The sequence below is a fragment of the Calypte anna genome, chromosome 1 (genome assembly GCF_003957555.1).
Source record: "Calypte anna isolate BGI_N300 chromosome 1, bCalAnn1_v1.p, whole genome shotgun sequence".
NCBI lineage: Eukaryota > Metazoa > Chordata > Aves > Apodiformes > Trochilidae > Calypte > Calypte anna.
This window is the reverse complement of record NC_044244.1, coordinates 178,063,854-178,087,762: the sequence shown is the minus strand read 5'-3', so window position 1 is coordinate 178,087,762 and position 23,909 is coordinate 178,063,854.

Below are 23,909 nucleotides of genomic sequence, written 5' to 3'. Positions count from 1 at the left end.
TACAGTAAAATCCAACACTTTTATCCAAATAGCTAAATGATAAATATGAAATGCTGGACCTTGAGCTTGATGTCATTCAGTACAGATCTGTTGAACTCTCTTGTGCTGGTTACCAGGATAAATACAGATGTACTGCATGTTTCTGTTTATATCTCTCTTTTTATTTTGATCTGTCTCCTTTTTTCTCCCCTGGAGTGTTCTCCTCTGACCCAAACATTTTCATACTGCAAGCCAATATCCACAGTAGTTATTTTCTTGCTGAAACAATTTATTTCCTTATTACTGAAAGCATTAAATAGATATATATGGTGCACAGGCTCTGAATATATGGTACTGTAAGCTTTGAAACAAGGTGATTTGAAACACTGGCTAGTTACACAAAGCAGTAAAATAATTTTGAACTCTAGTCTTGAAGATAAGTTTGTTCTTATGGAAAATACTCACTGGAATTTCCTTTTGGTGTGCTCCTGATTTTCCTATTTCCCTCCCTAATATCTTTATGCGTTTTTGGGAGGTGTTAGGTGTTTGGGAGTTGATTGGCAGCTCTTTTCCTTATGTTGAGTCAATGCCCTCAGAACCACAATCACACCCTCTGCTTTATCTCCTGTTGTCTGTGGACCCTTGTTGTCCCCACTTGTCGCAGTGCAAGAGGCAGTACAGCCTCACCCACTGAAAAGCATCTGCATAATTTTTCCTTACATTCTCTCCATCTTTCCAGCACTCCTCAGTCACTAATCAAAGCTAATATTTCCTTCCCACTTCATGGGTGCTTCCTCATGCCCTCTGCCAGCCAGGGCCAGCCCGGCACACATGTCCCTGCACACTGCAGGTTGTCCTTCAGAAAGGAGGGAACTGGGAAATTATAGAAACATGCTTCCAGCCATCCACAGGATTTTTCTACACAGAGCCTGTCAAATCAGCCAGCAAAATGCTGTGGGCCCAGGCAGGGTGAAAGCAGAAAAGAAATAACCTTCCATGAGCTGATGTGTGGTCTCTGGGTATGTCCCATTAGTCTGTGGTAAAAGCAGGTCACAGAATCACAAATCCTTCCTTGCAGATGGTTAGAGCTGGTGCAGAGTGCCACTGCAGGGCAGCTGACACACAACAACTTGTCACCCCCATGGTAACTTGTTTTTGTGCCTGAGGCTTCTCAGTTTTGACCGTGTTGCTAGGGTGCATCCAAGATTGTAAATAACCAGGGTAGGAGGCTGATGCTTTTATCTGAAAATACATCCTGAAAACACAGTCTCTTAGAGAGCTGCACTTAGAAACCTGCATTATAAATTCACTGTTTTGATCCCCCACTAATGAGCTACGTGATGGACATATGTGGAGTATCTGTGCTGGTACAGGAAATGAGGGACAGAGTAGAGAAGCTGGGACAGAAGCTACTTCAGGGCAGGCTGTGCAAGGCTGCAGCTTTGCAGGGGGCATTTCTGACCTTGGAGGGAGCAGGGGTAAAGGACCAATAAAGCACCAGAGGCTTTGGGGCCATCCCTGCTCTTTAAACCTTCATAGCTTGGTGCATCACCTTTGATGACTGAGAGGAATGGAGAAATCCTGGCAGTAATTTTTGAGTGAGGTGAGTCTGATATGTGACTGGTGTGATACTGGCCCATCTAGAGTCACCATTCTGCTCTGAGCACAGCACTTACTGTGTTTGTCTTTTTTATCCTGTGTACAACCAACATATATGGCCATGGATTGACCTTTCCAATTCCAGGCAAAAACTTTCTTAGAAGCAATAAAATGACAAAAAACCAAAGAAAGGTATAGCCCTTTTCATGTCTAGACCAACATGCCCAAAAGAATTGCTTGGGCAGTTGACATGCTTCAGTGTCAAAGTTGGAACTCATAGCAGAACAGGAAAGAGATGGGAAGGGGAGAATGGAGTGTCCTGTATATAGGACCTACTGTTACAATAGAAGTTTCTATTCTGTATTGCTGATCTTTTTTGGGATTTGCATATCAGAGAAGATCACTCTTGATTGTTCCCACCACCAGCTCTCACTGTCATCTAACTTCTGCTGAAGGCTAAGAACAAGTTTGAAAGCGAGAAAGTGAGCCTTTGTCAATAGTTTTTGCAGTTTTATTTTTGGGGTGTCACATCCTTCAACCTCAAACTCTGATTTTTTTACCCTGGATCATTTATGGCACTTTCAGCCTTTGTTTAAAGCTTGAGAGGAATTGATTTCTCTTTCCAGTTACATTTTATGGTGTTAAAGTCTTCTGTGACTACCTTTGCACGCAGCACACAGCAGCTATAGTAAAACACCTGAAGGGCTGCACTTTCCCTCTGGTAACGGGGTATTGACCTTACACTGGAGTTCCCAAAGAGCCCTAGTTAAACCTGTTTTCAAGTCCTGCCAGAAGGAATAACTTTCTTCTTGGTTTCTGAATCCAGTGGTGGCTGGTGTCTGCAGGCAATGCACCAGTGGTATTTTATTTCAGAGTAAGAGTGTGCTTTAGGAGCAGATGTTTCTTTAGCCTGCTTTGATACACATCAAAAAGTGGTCTTGGAGCACACAGATTGGATTCCCTTTGAACCTAAATTAGCCAAAAGTTGTCATCCAGGAGCAACCCCCTGCACTGCTGCTACTAAAGGGCTACTCGTGGTGTGGTACCAACCCTCAGTTCTGTTTCACTCTGTGAATCCAGTCTTTTTGCTCCTCACTATGCCACATGCAGGCATCACTTTATCATCTGCATAGCCAGTATGATTCTAGAGATTTTACATCTCAAATGTAATTTCTTTTTCAAGTTACAACTGCAAAACCAGGGATTTAGGGAAGTACCTTAACTGGCAGTCTTAACTGAAAAGTGACATCCATGGTTTTTAGTGCAAGTGCCTGATTTGCTACCACCCTAGGAAAGGAGCAAAGAAAAATAGTACTAACTTTTTGGTTGCAGCTTTGTCATTAGTATTGCTAAAGTACTACATTTTGTTCAGGCTTAACTCTGAATTGAAAGGAAGATTAATCAGTCTTAGTGGTACTCTTTAGACAATTAATTAATAGGTTAAGATTTCATCTGATAAATCAATGTTTAACATCAAGGATGAGGACAAACCCATAAAACAAATCAAGGAGGTTCTGTGAAGTATAGGCCAAATTATCATCTACCTGAAGAAATCAATTTACTGTTCTACAGACTATAAAGTTTACAGACCTACCTTGAAGCCATTTTATTCAGTTTTGCTAGTTTTAGTTAGGTTCCTAGCTCATATCTAACTTGCCAGTTAGGTAATTTGTTCTTTTCCCTGTATCCCAATTAATTTTGCAGTGGACACTGTGCAGCTATTTCCAAAAGCTGGAAATAATGCTCATAGCATTTCATCTTTCATCTTCCTTTTGTCTGTATTGATATTATTTTGTCACTTTCTTGTCATGTAACTTACTTTTCTTTGATGTGCTTTGACATAATTTTGTGTTTCCCTGAAAGTATCAGGAGCTCCCTGTGGGTTTCAATTAATGTTGTTTGGAGGCTGATTTTATGAAGTGACACAGCTGTTGTGACAATGCTGTCATCTGCAAGGGAAGGTAAATGAAGGTGACTTTAGCTAAACAAACATCTACAGCTATTGCAGCCACCACTTAAAAGTCAGTTTTTGTTCAGTATGTATCACTGACACCAAGTATTTCTTGCCCTATGCTTAAGAACTGAGCATTATTTTGTACTGATAATGAAACGTAAGATTTTCAGGTGGGACTGTTTGTTATATTCCAAGGCTATTTTTTTAAGCAGGTGATGACCAAACTCAAAAATCAGTTGACATCCTCTTGATGCCATATACAGACACTGTAATGTTTCCAGACCAGCCTTGAAGCCACTTTGCTGCACTGTAGCTATTACTTGTCTAGAATCTTAGTTCACACTGAAGCTCATTTGATACTGTTTTAGAAATATATTCACTTAGGTTTTGTGGTGGTTTAGCTCTTGTACTCAGGCTCTGTTGGAAGCCCAGAAGTGGTCCCATGAAAATCTATTGGACAATTCACAAGTTTAAAGCTATTCACTCCTAAGTGCTTTTATGGAATGAAGCCTAAAATCACTGCAGTAACATCTATTGTTTATTATTATTTATAAATGTAATCTCTTTTTAACTACTAGTGACTTATATACTTAGAAAATCTCCCATTAAAAGTAAATTTAAAGGCAAAAGATTGATTATTTCATTCCAAGAGACATCCCTGACTCCCCCCCACCCACCACCCACCGCAAAGCTCTCTGACTGCAACTGGGAGAATAATTTCTTCTTTGCCAGGAATCACTGGATAAAATTCTCCAGCTTATGCATACAGTGATTACACAAGAGATAACACAGGCTAGATGATGCTAGAAGTCCCTTCAGGCTCTAAAATCTATTAACCTACTGGATAATTTACAAACAGAACAATTTATGGAGTGAGAATCTGTCTATTGTGCGTGAGGAAGGAAACATTAAACCCCACATCATTCATCCTGATAGAAAATGTTTACACAGTGAGAGACTCTGTTTACACAGTGTCTGCATGCTTATTATGAGGGAGCAAGAATAAATTAGTGAAGACCGTTGAATGCTAATGTAATTCAGGCTGTCTGTGAGAAAAGCCCTGAAATTTTGTGTTACCCCTTAATAAATTCCTTCTGTAACAAATGCAGTAATATATAAAAAAAAAGAAAAAAAAGACAGTGGCAATGAAATAACAGGCAGGAGGAGGACATTGACAAATGGAAGTAATTTGCAACAGTGGTAGAGATTTAGGAAATCACAGGAGCCTGTAGTTCTGCAGGTTGGATTCCTCATAGTAAAGCGTTCTTGCAGCTGCTTTCAAGGATCTGCTTACAGCTATAGACTTTTAAATTTTTAGAAAAGGAGGGCAGGAGGCATTATGAATAAGTATGAGTTCATCCTATTAGTTTTAATGAAATCTAATAAAGCTGGAGTGCCTGAATATTTACAGCTATAATACTGTCAGGTCTGTGAGGGCACCAGTAGGGCCCTACTGGTCTTCACTGAATGCTCCTGGAGCCTCCCACCACCTTGCCCATGGCCCAGGACCCCATGCCAGCCCTCTGGGGCCATCAGTCTGTGCCCCAGGTGGTGGTCTCCAGCTCCCACAGCTCTGCCAGGCCACTCCAGGGCAGTATCTGACCCTGGGTACACCCACTGGTCCTGGCCCTGTCCTGCAGGTTGACATTTGGACTTAGCCCTGAGTCTGCCCCATCATGACAAACTTGTTTGATGACCTTGGCACTTGGCTGACCCCAGCTCTTCCCTGCTCTTGCTTGTGTGAACAAGTGCTCAAATGAAGTACTTTCATTGTTACAGAACTAGATGACTAAAAGGAAAAATGATCCCAGCAATTTCATCTGCTCAGTCTCATGTTACCTGAGCAGCAAGACCGTTTCATGAGCTCTGCTTCCAGGCCTGCTCTGAATGCAGCTCTGCATTAGGCAAAATTTGACTTCTACAGTGAGTGGAGGTGAGACAGGTATCTCCAAAGAGGCCTTAGCCCAGTTCACAACCTGAATCTGTCTTTGGAGGTTTCTTTGCTTCTCCATGGACTGTAGGCTCCCAGCATCCTCCTAGAAGTGCCTACAGTCAGTTCTGGTGAATGCAGTATTAGCTTCCAGGTAGTTCCAACAGTAATTGCTGTGCACTGATTTGCTGTAATTATCAAAGGCTTTACTGACGCTTTCTGCCTAGAGAAATAACCTTCCTTAAAAAAGGGCAGTTTATAAATTATGTCCAAATAAACAGCATTAAATACTTCTCTAAGCATCAGTTTTCATGGTAAAAATTTGCTGCAGTGACTACTGAGGTAGCTTTTGTTATCCCAGGGAGGGAGAAGGACCCAGACACATATGAAATGGGCTAGAACCCGAGAAATAGTTTCTTTATTTGTATTGTCTGTCCTATGAGATATGCTTGCTGAATGGGTCTGATGTATGTTATGCCAAATTTGGAGGTAAAGTAGGTGCCAACACAAACTGTACGTGAGTAACAGATTGACATTTGCAGGAATGGGGTTACAGAAAGGCAACTATAAGAAGTTATCCATACATCATCCTGTAAGAACTTAATTTATTCTACTTTACAGCTGCTGACTGGTTGCTCTTACTGTCTCAGTCTTTCTCTTCTGCTTGTCAGCATGGCATTCTCTGACAGTCATTTACTTGGAGTCTTTTGCACTCAGATTACCACCAAAATTATATCACCAAAGCTCTGACCAAAACCCCATAGAGGTCAATGAGAGTTTGCCACTGACTTCACTGAAGTTGGGATCAGACCCAGGTAGCTCATTGCTGGCACATACCATGGATTCATTGCTGTGCTACCCCTGGAGCTGCTCTAAGTGTAGGACCATGGCCTATTGCCACCCAGAGCCTTACACATACGGAAGTGTGGTGAGAAATGAGGTTCCCAGGAGGCATTTAATGTCTGATTTGCCCATAAGCAGATGGTAAGCTCCGTTTCTGAAGGGTTCAGTTAAAAAAAAAAAGAGAAGGAATGGTTCTGGTAAAAGGGCAAGGACAGCCAAAGCCTCAGTTATTTTTTGTTGGAGAGTGATGAGAATGGGGATGAAGGAGGATAGAAGGAGAACAAAAATAAGCAATATAAAAAAGATAATTTTAGCCTTTCAAAGTCATCCCATGCCATCATTTTAATTACATTACATTTACATTTAATTACCAGTACCCATGAAGTGTCACTGTAGATGGTGAGGAGCTTTGGGTGTCATCTGAGACATTGAGGGAAGTGGCTGATCATAAGACTGGCCAGAAGCTGGAGGTTCTCTGTCCATGTGAATGCCAAACCACAGCTCAGGGCTGCCTGTACTTGGGCCTTTACTGAACTCTAGAGACCATTCCATTGTATTTTTTTTTTTTAGTGAAATGAATATCTTCCACTTCGACTTCCTTGGGTTGTGCTCAAAAGATTCTGGCATCATCTGAACTGAAACTGGAAAGTAGACAGTTTCTGCTTAGCATTCAGCCTAGAAATAAAAACACGTGGGGAATTCTGAATTCAAGTGGCTTTCATTTGCTAATGCATTTACCCAGTGGCTATGATCCTAAGCTGCTTCTGCTCCTTCTCTAATACTACTGTAAATTCAATGATGCAGCCCTGATATTGCTGTCAGATATTGTTACCACGAACTCTTGGAGGCTGATGGGTCTCTGGTAACTTTGAAAGCCTTCCAGTGCCGGATCCACCTGGTCACTGGAGCAATGAGCAAGTCTAAAAGCCTGTCCTGTTAAGTGAATTTGAATCAGTGAGGCCTTGGGCAATGTTTGGGAGGTTGGCAGAGGAAGGTAACCACAAGGAGCCTGGTTGAAGCAAATGTAACTCAGGATCAGGTAAGTGGAAGAGCTCGATGTAGCCATGGTGCTGAGTGAGGTGGCTCCACAGTAGTGGGGACATTCCCCTGCCACGTGGACCCAGCTGCCCTATACCCAGTGTCCTTGCAGTGATATCAGTAATTCTTTGCCCTTCAGAAAAGCCGCCTACCTCTGAAGTGACTGCTGAGAGAAGAAATATGAGAGACATGAGAGCTGGAAGATTTGTGTGTGACACTCTTCCTTATGCCAGGGGTTCTGGGAGCCACAAGGAGGGTAGTTGGTCCCTTGGGGACTGTTTGGATAAGATGGAAAGGGGGCCTCAAAACCAGATTGCTTTCCCCCTCCTCTGTGACAGTCCCAGAGGAGGTGGTCATGCCTTGTAGGAGCTCGTACAGCGTTTCTGTGTTTTTTTGGTACTGTGATTCTTTTACTGGAAAGGTAATTATCCTCTGTCCCAGAGAAAATTATTGAGGACATACCTGCCACAGGAACAACCTATTGCTACAGGAACCCAGCCATCCCTATGGGCTGCTGCCAGAAGAGTAACAAAGCTGTGTGTTTAAATTATACAGAGGTGGTTAATGAGTTTTCACCTTGTCAGGAGAGCAGTCCAAGGTTAAAGAATGATGTGTCCCAGAAACTAGAGTGAGAAAAACTGAGTTTTGAAAATATACAACCCGCAGGGTGAACCAGTATTTTAAAACAAAGCTGTTACAGGATTTTCCTTTTTATGGAAGCAAAGCTCAGTGTTACAAAAAGCAGGAGAAGGACATTCTGATTCTGAGTGCAGTGTGGCAGCTAGAAAATGTTTAACACGTTATTATGCTATCTGTGGAAGTGTTTAATGAGATTTAGTAGATGTTCCCAAAGCTGTCCTGTCATGTTTATATATTCAAATAGGGGCTGTATGAAGTGGCCTGTGATTTATTTGGCTGACAACCTAGGGCAAAGCAGGATTTCAGTGTCTCATGCTAGCTCCATCAAGCAAATCTGGCTTCATTTTTGCTGAGATTATAAATGCTGCAAATGAAAGGAACAGAGCAGTTGCAGTTTCCTTAGATCCTGGCAACCATTTGTATTATCTGCCACTTGGCATTTTGATGGCAAGGGTAGGCCTACTCATTATCAAGAATCTACAAGTTTAGTGGATTAGAAGCCAATTAATTGATGAAGGATGAAAAAAATCATGTGTACCCATGAAAAGGGAGGGGGAAAGATTTACAACTGTTTATGAGTAAAAGCTTTTGCCTTTGAATACTAGGGGATCACACCCTTACTGTGCCTTGTCCTCAAAGCTGTGCTTCCTGCATTAGCCATCCTTTGCAATCTTGGATCTGAAGCTCCATACTCTTCTATCATGCCATGCCCACAGACCAGCACCCCTACTCAATGCCCACACCATCCTCATTGCCCTCTTTGCCTGTTTCTGATAGTCTCAGGTTGGTACTCCCTGTCTCCACAACCCTGACTGCTTTAGACTCACTTTTCTGGTCCTTGGAGTACAGAGCCCACAGCTGGTGGTGGGCTGGGAGTGTCTGCACTATGCTGGCACAAACTTCTCTTTTCTGTTGATTGGCACCCACTGCCTGTGTAAAAGCTTGTACTCCCACTCCATTCACACTCCTTCTCACTTTATTTCCATACGGATCACAGTTTAGTTCATTTTGGTTTTGTGACAGCCAGACATCCAGCACACATCTCTGGATTGCTCATTAGAAGCAAGAGAGGAGAAGAGTATAAGATGTATATTTTAGAGCAATATTCCTCGAAGCATCTTGAAGTGTCATGAATTTGAACAAGTCTAGAAGCTTGTCATAGGAAATCATCACCGCATTAAAGTGTCTCATAAGAGTCTTCAAGGCTCTGTACAAGACCCAGTGCTACACAATATTTTTATCACTGAACTCAAAGCCAGAATGAAACTTGTAACTCAAACAAAAATGGTGGAAAGTCCCATAGATAGGGGGACAGATCTATAAAGCAGTCTAGAGTGCTGGGTGAGTGGGCCTTGTTGCACAACATTGTATTTAAGTATGATCAAATATGTGCTAGGAATCAGGAATTGCAAAGGCACTAATGACCATTTATTGTTAGTGTCCTTTTTCTAGGATCTGGGCATTAGCATTTTTGTGCTATAATTTCTCCACTGTATAATAATCTGTGAAACAATGAGGGTAGTATCAGGCTAAATAACTTAAACTTTTTAAAAGATATTAATTTGTCAACCACTTGGGTAATCTCATTTGGTGATAGGGACCTTGCCAGTCCCTTGGGCAAACATCTCCTCAGATCTGTGTGGCACACACAACTGTGAGTCAGTCCAGAGAGATCTGTCAAGAAAAGAATCACAGCCAATGTGCCAAATGGCAATGGAAAAAAATCCTCCTAGCTTCATGCTGACAGCTTTGGCTTTCCCTTCAGAAAATGTTCTTAAGGATGTCATGAGTTCAGGAGAGTCATAAAGACAGAAAGTTTCATAGAACTGCTTGGTAGTGGTAAAGCCTAGATGTAGCATTTCTGATGGAAGGTGGATAGACCAGCTGTCTCTTCTCATTTCTTTCTCTGCAATCATAATTAGAGTACCTTGGTGACCGTCACCAAAGATTCATGGTCAGACACCTGGGAGAAATTGTGTGTGTCACTACTAATTCCTTTAATTGCATCAGATGCACATTAAGTGCCAGTGTCTAAACACTGGCATCCTACATGACAGCATTTAAATCTGAGGTGACTGCTCCCGAAGCAGCCCTGATCCTATGGGCAGCCCAGGCTGGAGCAGTTCCTGAGGGACTGCACCTGTGGGAGGGACTCATGTCGGAGGGGTTCCTGAAGGGCTCACTCCCATGAGAGGGACCCCATGTGGAGCTGGGGAAGGTTGTGAGGAATCCTCCCCATGAGGATGAAGGAGCGGCAGAAACACCTTGTGGGGAACTGACCCAAACCTCCCTGCCCCTCTCCTGTGCCCTGAGGGGGAGGCGGGAGGGAAGCGATCCGGGCCCGGGGAAAGGGGAGGGGTGGGAAGGAGGTGTTAAGATCTGGCTGTGTTTTCTTTCTCCTGGTAGATTAAATCTTTTTTTTTTTTTTTTTTTTTTTTTTCCTTCCCAAGTAGAGCCTGTTTTTTAACCTTTACAGTAATTGGGAAATGAAAACCTGCCTGTCCTTGTCTTGATTAACAAAGCCTTTGGGTGGGTTTTCTCCTCCCTGTCCCACAGTGAGAGTGTGGGGTGAGTGAGTGGAGGCCTGGCTGGTACCGTACTGGGCCTAAATCATGACACACAGAGAGAAAATAGTTGCTAAAAACACATATTGGTTTCTGATGAATGGAAGGATGACCGTGAGCCAGCAATGTGCCCTTGTGGCCAAGAAGGCCAAGGGCATCCCGGGGTGTATTAGAAGGAGGTCGGTTAGCAGGTCAAGAGAGGTTCTCCTGTCCCTCTACTCTGCCCTGGTGAGGCCACAACTGGAACATTGTGTCCAGTTCTTGGCCCCTCAGTTCAAGAGGGACAGGGAATTGCTTGAAAGAGTCCAGTGCAGAGCCACAAAGATGATTAAGGGAGTGGAACATCTCCCTTATGAGGAAAGGCTGAGGGAGCTGGGTGTCCCTCAGCTTGGAGAAGAGACTGAGGGGTGACCTCATTAATGTTTATCAGTACGTAAAGGGTGAGGGTCAGGAGGATGGAGCCAGGCTCTTCTCAGTTATGTCCAATGACAGGACAAGGGGCAATGGGTACAAGCTGGGCATAGGAGTTTCCACATAAACATAAGGAATAACTTTTTCACTGTGAGGGTGACAGAGCACTGGCACAGGCTGCCCAGGGAGGTTGTGGAGTCTCCTTCTCTGGAGACATTCCAAAGCCACCTGGATGTGTTCCTGTGTGACCTGCTGTAGGTGACCCTGCTCTGGCAAAGAGGTTGGACTCAATCTTTTGAGATCCCTAACTTTCTGTCATTCTGTAAAACAGAGCCCATCCTCTCTTCATTCACCTCTGCATTCAGTTTCTGCATTTTAGAGCACACTGAGTTTTCTAATTGTTGTGATTGAACACAACAATTGTTGTGATTTTACATCATCTTCTTTAATGCACAGTGTTCTTTGATGGTGCCTTATGAATTAGTTATTCGTGACTGCAGAGCTGTTGCAACAATCAGTTTTAACAGTACTGTTACCATTTAGTAAAGGAGATTACCTATTGCTTTTATAATCAATTTTCACTGTTCACATTTACACTAGTCTGTTTCATTACTAAGCACCTTTTCCAGCTATGTTATTCAATTTGTTAACTTGGACTCATAGATACCATAATTAATGTTAACTTCAGTGTCTGAAAGGAAGGTGAGAGTCATGGTTTCTCCTTAGTTTTCATCAATATCATAAGCCCTTGCACGACACAATGCCATGGGATATATTTGATAGATATGTTGAATTTGCCAAGTGTTTTTTTTTGAATGGGGAAGTTCAGAATGTTTAGAGAAAAACTTGTCACAGTACTGCATGGTTTGCCAAGTGTCCATAGGTGAAAAATCACAACTGAAACATAAGAGACACTTTTGGAGCCCACTGGCACCTCACTGCAATTTTAGTTGGAGGCATGGATTATCATGTATGAGAAAGGTGCTGGTTCTTGAAAATATATTTTGCAGTCAGTAAAGCCTTTCCATTTTTAAAAATCATCCCATTCAAAGGCTGCAAACACCAGAAAACCTCATCTGACATTTTGCAAATCTTTATCATGTTCCTTCTGTCTTGCAGATGTTAGGATGTTATTGCCACCAAGACAATGGCTTTGTATGTTGTTTATTAAGGAAACGTGAAGTAACCAAATGTGTACTAAACCTTTAAACACAACAAACCTAAGCTTAAGACATAAATATTCACAGATGAACATTTTTATTCGAGCCTTGTGCGCACATTAGTTGGAGTGAAACTGGGGGTTGAGTTTGTGCTTTACAGTTTCACTTTGGTTTAGAATAATATGTTAAGGGTTCTGTGTGTGGCTTGCAGATAGCTCTGCAGCAAAAGGCTTAAATGCATGGGCAGCCATTTGGTTTCCATGTCACTGGAGTCAAAAGCAATTAATTACTTGGCATTTCTTTCAAAAGAGAAAAGCTGGAGTCTTTCTGGTAAATAAGTAGTCACCTGACTTGTGAGCTTGATTTGTACATGCAAATCAAATAACATATCCAACAAACCAAACTCCATGCTTATTTACAGGTGAACCAAGCTGTTTAATCATCTGTTATTTTAAAAGGGTATGTTGGCTATTGGCATTCAGAATCATTTAAACAGGTGAGGGGAGATTTCAAAGTGGTTTGCTTTTTAAGTAGTAGGGAGATTTCTATTTACTGTGAAGTTTGGATTTATGGGAAAGGGAGTGAGTTAAAACTATGTTTTATACTTATTACTTTGGAACACTCCCACTCAGAACGTGTCCAGGACTTTCAGTGTTCCTATTACAAATTATTTGCACTTCTCATGAAGAAATGTTGCAGTTCCAAAGTCTGATTTCATTATGTGTCAAAATAAACCTGCAAACTCTTCAAAGTACATTCACTAAGAATGAGGAGATGTCACAAGAGCGCCCTTGCGTTGTGACGCTCATAGATGTCACTGCTTCTCTGATTCAAGCACAAGCAGGGCTGGAACCTGAGCTTTGTGTCATCCATATTGATTAGTGGTTATTCTGGGCTGCTTTTGAGTCCTCTCTGCTGTGGCATCTACAGGCCATTTCAGTTTTAACACTCATAATGAACAAACAGCATTCAGATTTTGTGGGTCAGATAAGGTCTTTCTCTCTCTGGCTATTATTAAAACATCCACCCTTACTTGGACTTCTTGCAGGTTTATTGAAACAAATACATTTCTGCAAAACCCCTTGGCCTTGCCAAAGTAGACTTTTCTCCATTGGCTCTTGATTTTATTCCATGAATATCTGACAGCTTGGATAAACTACTTGTAAAATCTTCCAGCAACTAAGTTCACAATTTCCCAAATGGCTTAAGAGAGGGGGTGTAAGAGAATTTGTGAAGTTACTTATGGAAGATTACTTGTTGGATGTCTTCCTATGTGTGCAGAAGATCTTTGCATAAATAGTGGCAGATTTCTCTCACTGCTTGCATTCAGATTCCCCACTAAAATCTTTCCTGGTGTTTTCAAAAATATTAGTGCCAGTTATACAGAGAGTGGGCTGTGGATGGTCCCAACACTGGTTTATTTCTCCCTCTGTTGATTATTTCTCTGCCAGCTATACCTGCATCTTATGCTTCTTGTGCATATCAGAAAGCAGGGTCTGCACCATTTTTAATGGACTTTCCCAAGGAGTCCTGCATGTTAATAATTACTTTCATTCAAAAATAAAATGTATTTGGGAGTCTCAGCTTAGTCATACTGCCAAGTTTCTCTGGTTTAACGGAGTAGAGAGAAGTTTTCCTAGGCTAAGATACAACCACATGCCTGATTTACATTACTAATAAAATCCCTTTCCCAAAATATCCTATTGTGAGGCAGGGCTGAAATCTAGATAAACAGCCCCAAATATTTCACATAACCCTAGTCTTTGTAACTGTCTGTCCTAGATACAGTCATTATAGGTTTAGGATCAGGAAGGAGTTTTTCTCCAAGTCTACCTAGCAAGCAATATCAATTGTTTTGTTTTGTTTTATAGTGGTTTTTAGGGACATTTCATCCGTCTTACATAAGAAAGGTTTCCTGCAGAAACAAAAGAAAAATTATATTCTTCATTTCTTCTAATTTTAGGTTGGTTTTTTTTAATATTTGCTTTTTCTGTGCCTTCACATTGTAATTTTTTAGGCTTTTAGTCTTTTATATGAAAGATCTTAAGATTGTTGGAGCATGTTATAACCTTTCTCTTTATGGCTTGCATTTGTCAGGTCCACTAGAATGGATGTTATTTATACTTTGTTGTTATGCTCCTGGGACTCTCCTTCTCAGATTCAAGCAAAAAAATCAATCATTTCATCTGGTCTGACATCTTGCAATAGCAACAAGCAAATTGTATTTTTGTGCATCGGGAAGAGATATGACAACAGGTCTAAGTGTTCTGGGCAACAGCAAGGACAAGTGGAGGAGACTGAAGAGAGAGTAATAAACAGGACAGCTGAAGGGGGGGTTTGTGTGATTAATCTAATACCCTGAAAAAAAGAAATCATGAAGATAACATGATCTTTTTATGTATTTCAAATTACCCAGTGAAAAGCTTGCCAAAATGCACAGATTTGAAACCTGACTTATTGCCTCACTGGATCCCTTGATGAAAATCTGTGAAAAAGGACAGCGGATTTGGTGGGTCATCTTCTCCTTTCTGTGTTTTCATAGGAAATGTGTGAAAAAAAAAAAAGGAAAATAATCTAGAAAAAAAACACAACACAAAAACGCCCACAACCCAAACCACTTTATTTTTTGTAGTGACATCTATAACTAGCTGTTTATAAATGCAATAGAGAGCCAAAGAAGAACTGGAAGCATGTGAATTAAATGGGAGAAACTTGAGTCCAGAGCTTCTGCTCCTGCCCGTTCTCCAACATGCTCAGGGGAATGGGAACCAGGGCCTCTGACTCCTCCCTATTTGAATGCCTTGACTCCTGGGCACAGGTTCATTCTCAGTCTTGCTTAATGTCTGCTCTCTTTTCAGGCCCCACAGATTGTTTTGCTGGCCTGTGCAGCAGAAAAAAATGATGGGAAAAGCAATGAGAAAATCCCTTTTTGAAGGAGGTGAGAAAATTGGAAAATCAGAAGTCAGAAAAGAAGAAGCCTGTGGAAACCTACAGGCAGCAGGGCAGCAGCAGGGCAGCAGCAGCTCACATTGCTGCACAGGGAGTCCCTGACCTCCTGTGACATGGGGACACATGGATGGCAATACCCAATAGCATCGGTGGTGTGGGACTTAGCCAGCCCCAGGAGAGAGAAACAGAGCTTGGGGTGGGGCTGTGCCCTGCTTGCTGTCAGCCCTGACTGCCTTCAGACTCTCTTGCTGCAGCAGGAGCTGAGACAGGTATAAAAATACTGCAATCTGTAGCTTGTAAGAAAGAATTCACACATGGTGGTAAGCCAATTTGTTGCTGTTATTTCCTTGTTCCTGTTGTTGCTAAAACTGCACTGATAGCAAAAACAGCTGAAGGGACTGAAAAAGTCAGAAATGTGAGAAAGAATTGCAGACTCTGAGGTGGTCATTTGAAGGGCTTTCTTCTACATCAGTCATAAAACAGCTTTCATTTCTATACAAGCACTGATGGACACAGGATTTATTTTATGGCTGATAGACTGAGTTGAAATTTGCCTGCTCTGTGGCTGGTTCTGCCTCCCATGTGTGCAGAACAGTCTTAATGTCTTTGATAAGGATATTACCTGAGAAAGGTAATGATCATGGCTACAATGTCTCACTGTCTGTCCTGCTACTTGCAGTGTCTTTATCTTAGCAGATTCTTGGACTCTTGGGATACAGCTTTTCTGGGTAAATTAATCATGTCAAGAAACTAAACAGCAGCATTCAACCTTTGCAAAGGCATTTCTGCTTCTGTGGTTTTGGTCTTCTTTTGTTTGTTTGTTTCTCCTTGAAGGAACCAGCTGGGGTTGGAAGTGGATCATTTGAGATTTGACAAGACACCATTAACTCTTCTGGCCTTCAGCTGCTTTCACTGAGTGCCCAGTTATCAGAGAGGCAGGGAGGGGGTGAGCGGACAGGGGTGATGCAGGGAAAGCTCTGAGGGATGAACAGGACAGTAAAGCTGCATGTGGAGCATTAGCAGAGGAGGTGATGTATAAGGGGAGGTTTTTCTCTAGGCAGGGACCTTGTGTGTATCTAGGATGTAGCTGAGAAGAGCAGCAGCAGAGCAGGGAAGATGGGACAATGGATTGGAAGTGGTGGGAGACATGAACCAGATCCAGGTGAGCAGAACTGCTTTGGTAACTGCTGTGACTGTAAAGATGCACCTGCTCACCTGCCAAGAGCCTGATAGCTCCAACAGACCTGTGGATAGATAGGGTGGACCAAGAAGAAGATCTGCTGACACAGGAGCTGTGAGAGGAACAGGAATACATGATTTTACAGCCAGTTTATCATTGGAAAGATCAGTCCCATCCCACTCCTCTCTGCTGGCCCACCTCTTGCCCATGATGTGGCCTTTCCACATCACTGCATGAAGAATTTGGAACTTTAAGAATGAAATAATTTCTATTTCTTTCCTCAGCATCAATCAATATTCCCAGTTCAATGCTCAGTAAACAGGCTAAAACTGAACTAAGTAAGGCTCTACTGTCCAGAGTGGTGGCACAAAGACTCTTATTCCCTCAATGACTCTGTAGCTGCTTTCCTCTCTCTTTTCTAATCTGGCAGCAGCTTCAGGAGACCTGTCACATCTAAAGATGTGTTGAAGCTGTGGTAATTGATGAAATGAAATTATTGACAGATTGGTAACAACATTTTAACCTTCTTAAAATTCTCAGTACACTTTCAAGGTATGGAAGGTTAGCATGCCACAGGAAGTGGGATCAGTGGTAGTTTTTGGGTATGTAGCCAGGCTATTTCTCTGCCAAGATTTGTGTCCTGAAATGCTGCCAATATTTAGTTATTCAGGTGCATGAGGGACATTCTAATGAGGCAACAGCTTAATCACACATTTGTGCTTGTAAAATGGCTGAAAGCTGTTTTCATAAAACTTTCAAAACCAGAAACAGATTTAAAATACCATGTTTTAGCAAAAATAAGAAATTACAGAGAAAATACTTCAAAACCTGTAAAAATAGATTTTACACAGGAGTAGACTATAACAAACAGTCATTCCTGTTCTCTTTTCAAGTCATCCACACAACGTGTTTACTTCAATTCCATATAACTTACTCTGAAAAGGGATATAAATTTATGCAACCAGAGAAGTGCAACTAGTTTCTTGGGGATAGATTCCCCTGTTCAAACTTGTAGATGTGATTTATTACACCTGAGCTGGTCCTCTAGGCTCCATTTTGAGTTAAAGCAAAGAAGGCAATACTTTCAAGGTGTGGTTCACCTCCTCTTGAGGTAGATGAAATCCACTAGAAAAACTGCTCTCTGGAAGTGATGCTGCTGCTCTTGTCTTTGAAGTTTTGAAAGAGCATCACTTCGGTTTGGACTGGCTACAAAGAGTCTCCTCCTGCACAGCTTCATCCTTGGGTGGCCTCAGCCACCAGTCAGGCCTTCATCCTTGGACCCCAAGTGATTTCACATACCCTTGGAGCAGGTCAGAGAGCACTTTGATGGTAGAAACATGCTTTGTGAGCCCTTGTAGAGAGCCAAGTGCAGTTTGGAATCTCCTCCCTTAGCCCACAGAGCCAGTGTGAGATGCTCTTTTGTTCTCCACAAGGGCAGAGTGGTGAGAGCAGGAATAATGTAATGCTGACACCCACTCAGGATGTGATGAAGTTATGTATTGCTCAGGCCACCTTGCTGCCTGCTAGGATGAGACACAGCCTCTTAGCAGCTCAAGCAGCAAAGGAGAGCAGTCTGATCACACTTTGCTAAGTACTGAAAGAGCTGCTCTAGAAATCAATGCTATTCATGCTCAGCTCTGCCCTTTGAATGGTATCGTTTACTCAGAAAATAGCATTGCACCTTGTGCTGCATCTTGCTGTCATTGAAGCATTCCTCATTGTATTTCTCAGAGCAAAGCTAATAGCTTCTATAGAAAAGGAATCTGAGACCTAGAAGTAAAAGAAAAAGAAAAAGGAGACAATCTTGGTAAACCTGCCAATTCAAAGTTATATTTAGAACACACTGTAACAAAAGAACTGTCAAACTCAAAACCAGAGGCTTTGCTTCTCAAGGTTTTACATGACCATGGTTCATGGAAATGAGAATACAGCAGGACATTTTGGCTTCATTTACAATCAAAAATTAAAGAAGTTCATCCTGTGGAACTCAAGACAGCTTGGAAATTCTCCTGATAAATTATTCCAGTCTCTACAACAGGATGGCTACATGAAAACTGCCTGCAGGACATTGTTCCTGGCAGAAAGAAAGTCAGTCCTCTAAAGCTCAGCATTTACCTCTCCCTCTAGGACAAGTCCCAGAGTTTACTGCTGAACACTGGTAAGCTCAAAAGCCTTTTAAGCCTGAATTCCAGCTACAGGCCTGTCGTCAAAGAGGTTTTCTTCCTGTTTGCACAAATCCCAGAGCTGGGACTGTGCTCCACATGTCTATCAGGGATGTGTGTGTCTGGAACATTTGAAAAGGGATTGCCAAGTGGGTGGAGAGAGTACCACCCAACCTTGGCTAGACTGCATTTTCCCATCTTCTCTAGGCTGTGTTGGATGGGCAATAAGCAAGAACCCTTTGTGAGGTACTAATACTATCTGTGCACTCAACAACTGCAACACTTGGCAAGCCCAGAGAAACTTAGGAAAATTTGGAAGAAAACTGATCTTGGGGGCAACAAGGACAAAGAAGGGAGATTGAAAACTGATAAGGAAATCTGCTCTGTAGCCACTTAAAGAAGTGAGAAAACCTTGGGCATTACAGAAGAGGTTTGTGTTAGCCAAAAGTGCTGCTGCTTTTGCATCTAAACCTTTGGATATTTGATCAATTAGGTGGTGTGCTGTATGTGGAAGAGCTATTGGAGTAAGCAGTGATTTTAGCAAAATCTTTTATGCTTTGAGACAGCAAAAGTTGATGGCATAAGCACTGGGAGAAATGAAGAAAATATAATGTTTGAGATCTGCTGTGACAACTTCAGAGTACTTCAGTTCTCTGGACTCTCAGTAAGTCCTGCTGCCACTCCTATGGCTCAGAGGGATGTCAAAGAGGTGTTGTCAGGGGTGCCACACATCACAGCTCATCAGGGAACAAAGATGGATGAGTCAAGGAGATTGAGAGTGCTGTCACTCCTCTGTGTAGAGACACCTATCTCCCCACTCAAAATCACTTCAGATGAAATCCCCAGGATGACTGCAGGGCAGACAATCAGCTTCACTCCACTGTAGAGAGGATTGTGTCAGATAAGGTGAATGGACTCACACCCACTTTTTCTGAAGGAATGATGAAACAGTTTTCCAGGGACAATCTCATCTCTGAAAGACTATTGTGTTAGATGCACAGGGTTTTGCTAGATTGCTTTTCATGCTTTCAGTGCTATTCTTTCACTCTGCCAATAGTAATTATTGCTATTATTATTATTATTATTATTATTTCTATTGGCAAAACACTTCTTCAGAAAACCACAAATGGAGCTAAGACACAGTGATAGGTGCTGTGCAAAGAAGAACCTAAGTAACAATTCATTATATATAAAAAGCCTTCTGACATAGAGTGTCATTGATTTACAGACATAATCAATTAAATTAAAATCAGATATTTCACATGATCGTGGAGATGACCTGTATTGCACACCTGCTCTTCCTTGCAGTGCTCTCAACTGCCAAAAAAATGGATGTACAATGGACCTCTTCTCATCTATTTTTCAGGATTTTCTGTCTAATGAGGCTTGAGAGCAGACAGTAGTTTCTTTTTACAGTAAGCACTATGTCACCAAAAGTAATTTAATTGCCAGATGATAAAATTAGAAATATTGAAATGGAGTAGCTTGATGTATTCTAATTAATTATGGACACCAGTGCTATAATCAGAGACTGTCCATTGGGCAATGGAGATATTTGGTTTCAGATGGATAGTCTTTCCTCTTCTGGTTTCACCCATGCAATTTCAAAAAGGTTGAACAGGGAAAAATAATTCAGAACCAGGAACAACTTCTCTCTTTAGTAATCAGACTCAACTTTATGAAATCACTTGATGAAAAGTGATCAGTTGGTACAAGCAGCTTGTGTGATGTTGAGCACATCCATCTGTCTCCAAAACTTAATTAGTTATTACCATGATGTTCACTGGATTTAACTTGTAGAAGAGCTGTGCCAGGCTCTGTAGATGCCTCATCCTGAAGGGGACGGGAGGTGGAACACATCCATGATGTGCCATGGCCTGTTAGGTGGCACTGATATATTTGGGACCTACTCACTGGCTGGTTAAAGAAACAAGATTTATATTCCTTACAGGAAGCAGTGACACAGTGCAGGAAAAACACTTCCCAGGAATGGAAAGCAGAGTTCAAGTCTCAGAATATTTCCTGGCCTTTGGCTGCTCTATTTTGTGTGCTTTCATTTAAGGGCAGAATTTATTAAGTAGTGCCAAGCAGACTTTCACAGCTTGAGTGTCCAAATGGCATAGAGAAGCCAAGTTCCACTGAAAATCCTGGCAAGCCCAGGTCACCTCCCTGTTGTCTCCTGTATATTCTGTGCCACCATCACAAAAGTTTTAGAACGAAGCCTTATGCTTCCTGAGCATGTATAGCTTCCCAAATAGCCAGGTTTTATTATAGCATAATTATTTTTTTCTCAAAAGTGACAAATAATTGAGTTCAATACATTTTGATCCAAATCAAAGGCCTCTGCTCTCTTAATTCAGTTCAGCCTCTCTATGAATATTCTGGCTCCAGCTGAGCACACAGTCACAGGGATATCAGGCAATCTCCTTTTCTAAGAATATTTTCAGTCCATCTAAACCCAAGGGGTAGTAAAAATCCTGTCAGAAGCCAAAACTCATGATACTTCTAAGCCAAAAAATGTTTTGACAAGTTCAGCTCTTGAGCAACTGGCTGTTCTCCTGTAGCCACCCAAAATCAGAGGTAACAGTTTTTTATGACTGAAAGTGGAAGTGACAGGAGATTCAGCACCATGTCTCCTAAAGGGTTCTTAAAACACTTAAATTTGGACTTATTTTCCAGGTCAAACTCAACTGATTGCTTGCTTTTTTCTTTTTTTTTTTTTTTTTTTTTTTTTATCTTACTCCTGTGAAAAACCTCAGTGCTGTGAGAAACGGTAGAGAATTAAAACACAGTATGGGTTTTTTTTCTGCACATGGCTTGATTATAAAGGTTATAATATTAATTATTACTCAATAAAGAAAATTGCAAATAAACACATGATGTTAATTTTCCTTATTACTTTATTTTTTTTATAAACCCAAGAAAGGAGCCACCCCTTTGCAATGGGATGGTATTGTGTGTCTGCCCTTTTGATTCCATTGAACTTGGCCCTCCCATGCCTTTGATGGGCATTTGTGAGTGACCTGATTTCCTAGCAGTGTGTTGTCAAGGAATTCCTAGAATACTGAATAAAGTACTGAAATGCTATTTTACTCCAAGATACACAGAAGCACATTAAATTTATATTGATTGGAGACCTGTGGTGATCTTCCAGAGTACATATTTCTTTTTCATTTGTTATGGACAGGCAATTAATTTTATTGCTTTAATATAAATCTAAGTTTAAAATAGCTGCTTAGGTTCCTCTGCCATGGAAGGTGCAATTAATTACATCTTTGCTAAATGCATTACATAGCCTGATATTTGAGCTATATCTGCTATCAGACACAATTCTCATGGCAGGCCAGTACAAATGCAATATATATATAGTGAATCAAAGCATTCCAGAGAAATCCCAAACACTTAATGTTTGGAACTTAATGGAACTGGATTCTTAGGAGGAAATCAAGTCTTCAGAGGTAAGGCATTGGCTCAGCTCGGCAGAGGACTTTAGCAGAGCTTGCTGGAATGAGGCAAGATGGTCTGTGCTTGCTCATCTGTGCTGGACCTGGCTCCTGTAGTTGTGGCAGGGCAGAGAAAGGATTTTAACTGGTCAATAGACCAGCCTGGTTTGTGGGGTATTTTCTTTCCCTTTGAATCTTTTATAAGTTTCATAAGTTCTGATTCCTGCAAATAAATCAGAATAAGGTGGTAGCAGATAGCACAGGTAAGATTCAGCAGGACTTAAGAGATGTTCAGAAGAGGTCATAGGATCATAGAATCATTAAGGCTGGAAAAGATCATCAAGTCCAACTATAATCCAACTACCACAACCATGAAGCCATATCCTGAAGCACCACATCTAAATGCTTCTTGAACACCTCTGGGGATGGTGACTCCACCACCTCCCTGGGCAGTCCATTCCAATGCCTCACCACTCTTTCAGTAAAGAAATTTTTCCTAATATCTAACCTAAACCTCCCCTGGCACAACTAAAACCCAATTTATCTCATCCTATTGCTCGTTACTTGGCAGAAGCCTCTGTACAACCTCCCTTCAGGTAGTTGTAGGGAGCAATAAGATCTCCCCTGATCCTTCTTTTCTTCAGGCTAAATAACCCCAGTTCCTTCAGTCACTTCTGTACATGCCCTCTAAACCCCTCACCAGCCCCATAGACCTTCTCTGGACATGGTCCAGGACCTCAACATTTTTCTTATACTGTGGAGCCCAGAACTGAAAGCAATACTCAAGCTGTGGCCTCACCAGGGCCAAGTACAGGGGTATGATCACTTCCCTACTCCTGCTGGACACCCTGGTTTTGATACAAGCCAGGATGCCATTGGCCTTTTTGGCCACCAGTGCTCCCAGATCCTTCTCCACCAGGCTTCTTTCCAGCCACTCTTCCCCAAACCTGTAGCATTGCCTGGGACTATTGCTACTAAAGTGCAGGACCTGGAGCTTGGTCTGGTTAAACCTCACACAGTTGACCTCAGCCCATCAATCTAACCTGTCCAGATTGCCTCTCTACCTGTGCCTACAATATATCAGGCTTCTGACTTTAAATCAGGGGAGCAGTCAGGAGAGGCTCTGGTCTGGGAGGGGGGAAGAGAGTGAGAGGGTGGGTTTACACCAGGTAGGTGTCCACCAAGTAAAAGTTGACATGAGAACTAGTAATTCTTGTGTCCTACCACAGAAAAGCAGAGCTTGAAGGTGCAGCTCAGTTCACTGTGTAGCAGATATCAGGTGCCTGAAGTAAGATGGGGTGTCCCTGAAGGAAAGGTCTGAGCAAGGGAGTAGAGCTGTGCAGTTATGAGGACTGTAACCCTTTCCTGACTTGCTGGATCTCCTGATGAGCTCTCATGACCATTCCTGATCCTGCAAGGATCCTTTCACTGAATTTTCTGGCTACCTGTACAAAGAGCTGTTGCAGTTTTACCTGTGGGCACAGTTCAAGGGGCCCCCCGAGGCCCGTCTATGCCTGAGCAATGTCCATGCCCTGGTGCACACTTCTTACAGCCCCCAGTGAGACTGACAGAGGCCTTGAACATGCCCGAGTATCCTCATGATGGGGTGAATTGTAGCCACCACTTATAGCCCAATGGCTGATGGTACTCTGAACACAGTGTGAAAGCAGCTTAAGGGGGTTGGACTTTTCCCTGAGGTGTACTGAGCTTGTACAGCCTCAAATGTCCATAGTGGGGAGGAGATGGGTGGGGCTTGGCATTCCCAAGATACTTGTCAGTGATGTACTAATGAAAAGGTAGCACACCAAATCTAGAGGCATGGCTGTCTTCTTACTCTCCTTCATCACTTACAGCAGTGATGAAGCTGTAATTCCAGGCTAAGTGTTCAGGGACTATAAAAAATGTTAAAGCACAGCTCACACAGCTCTAGCTGGTGCTGGTGATGCTCACAAGCCTGTCCTCTGTTACAGTGAGAAGCAGGCTCTGAGCCTCAGTGTCCCTGCACAGATTTTCTTTTGGGAGATAAATGAAGGGAAATTCTTTCATGTGATACCTATA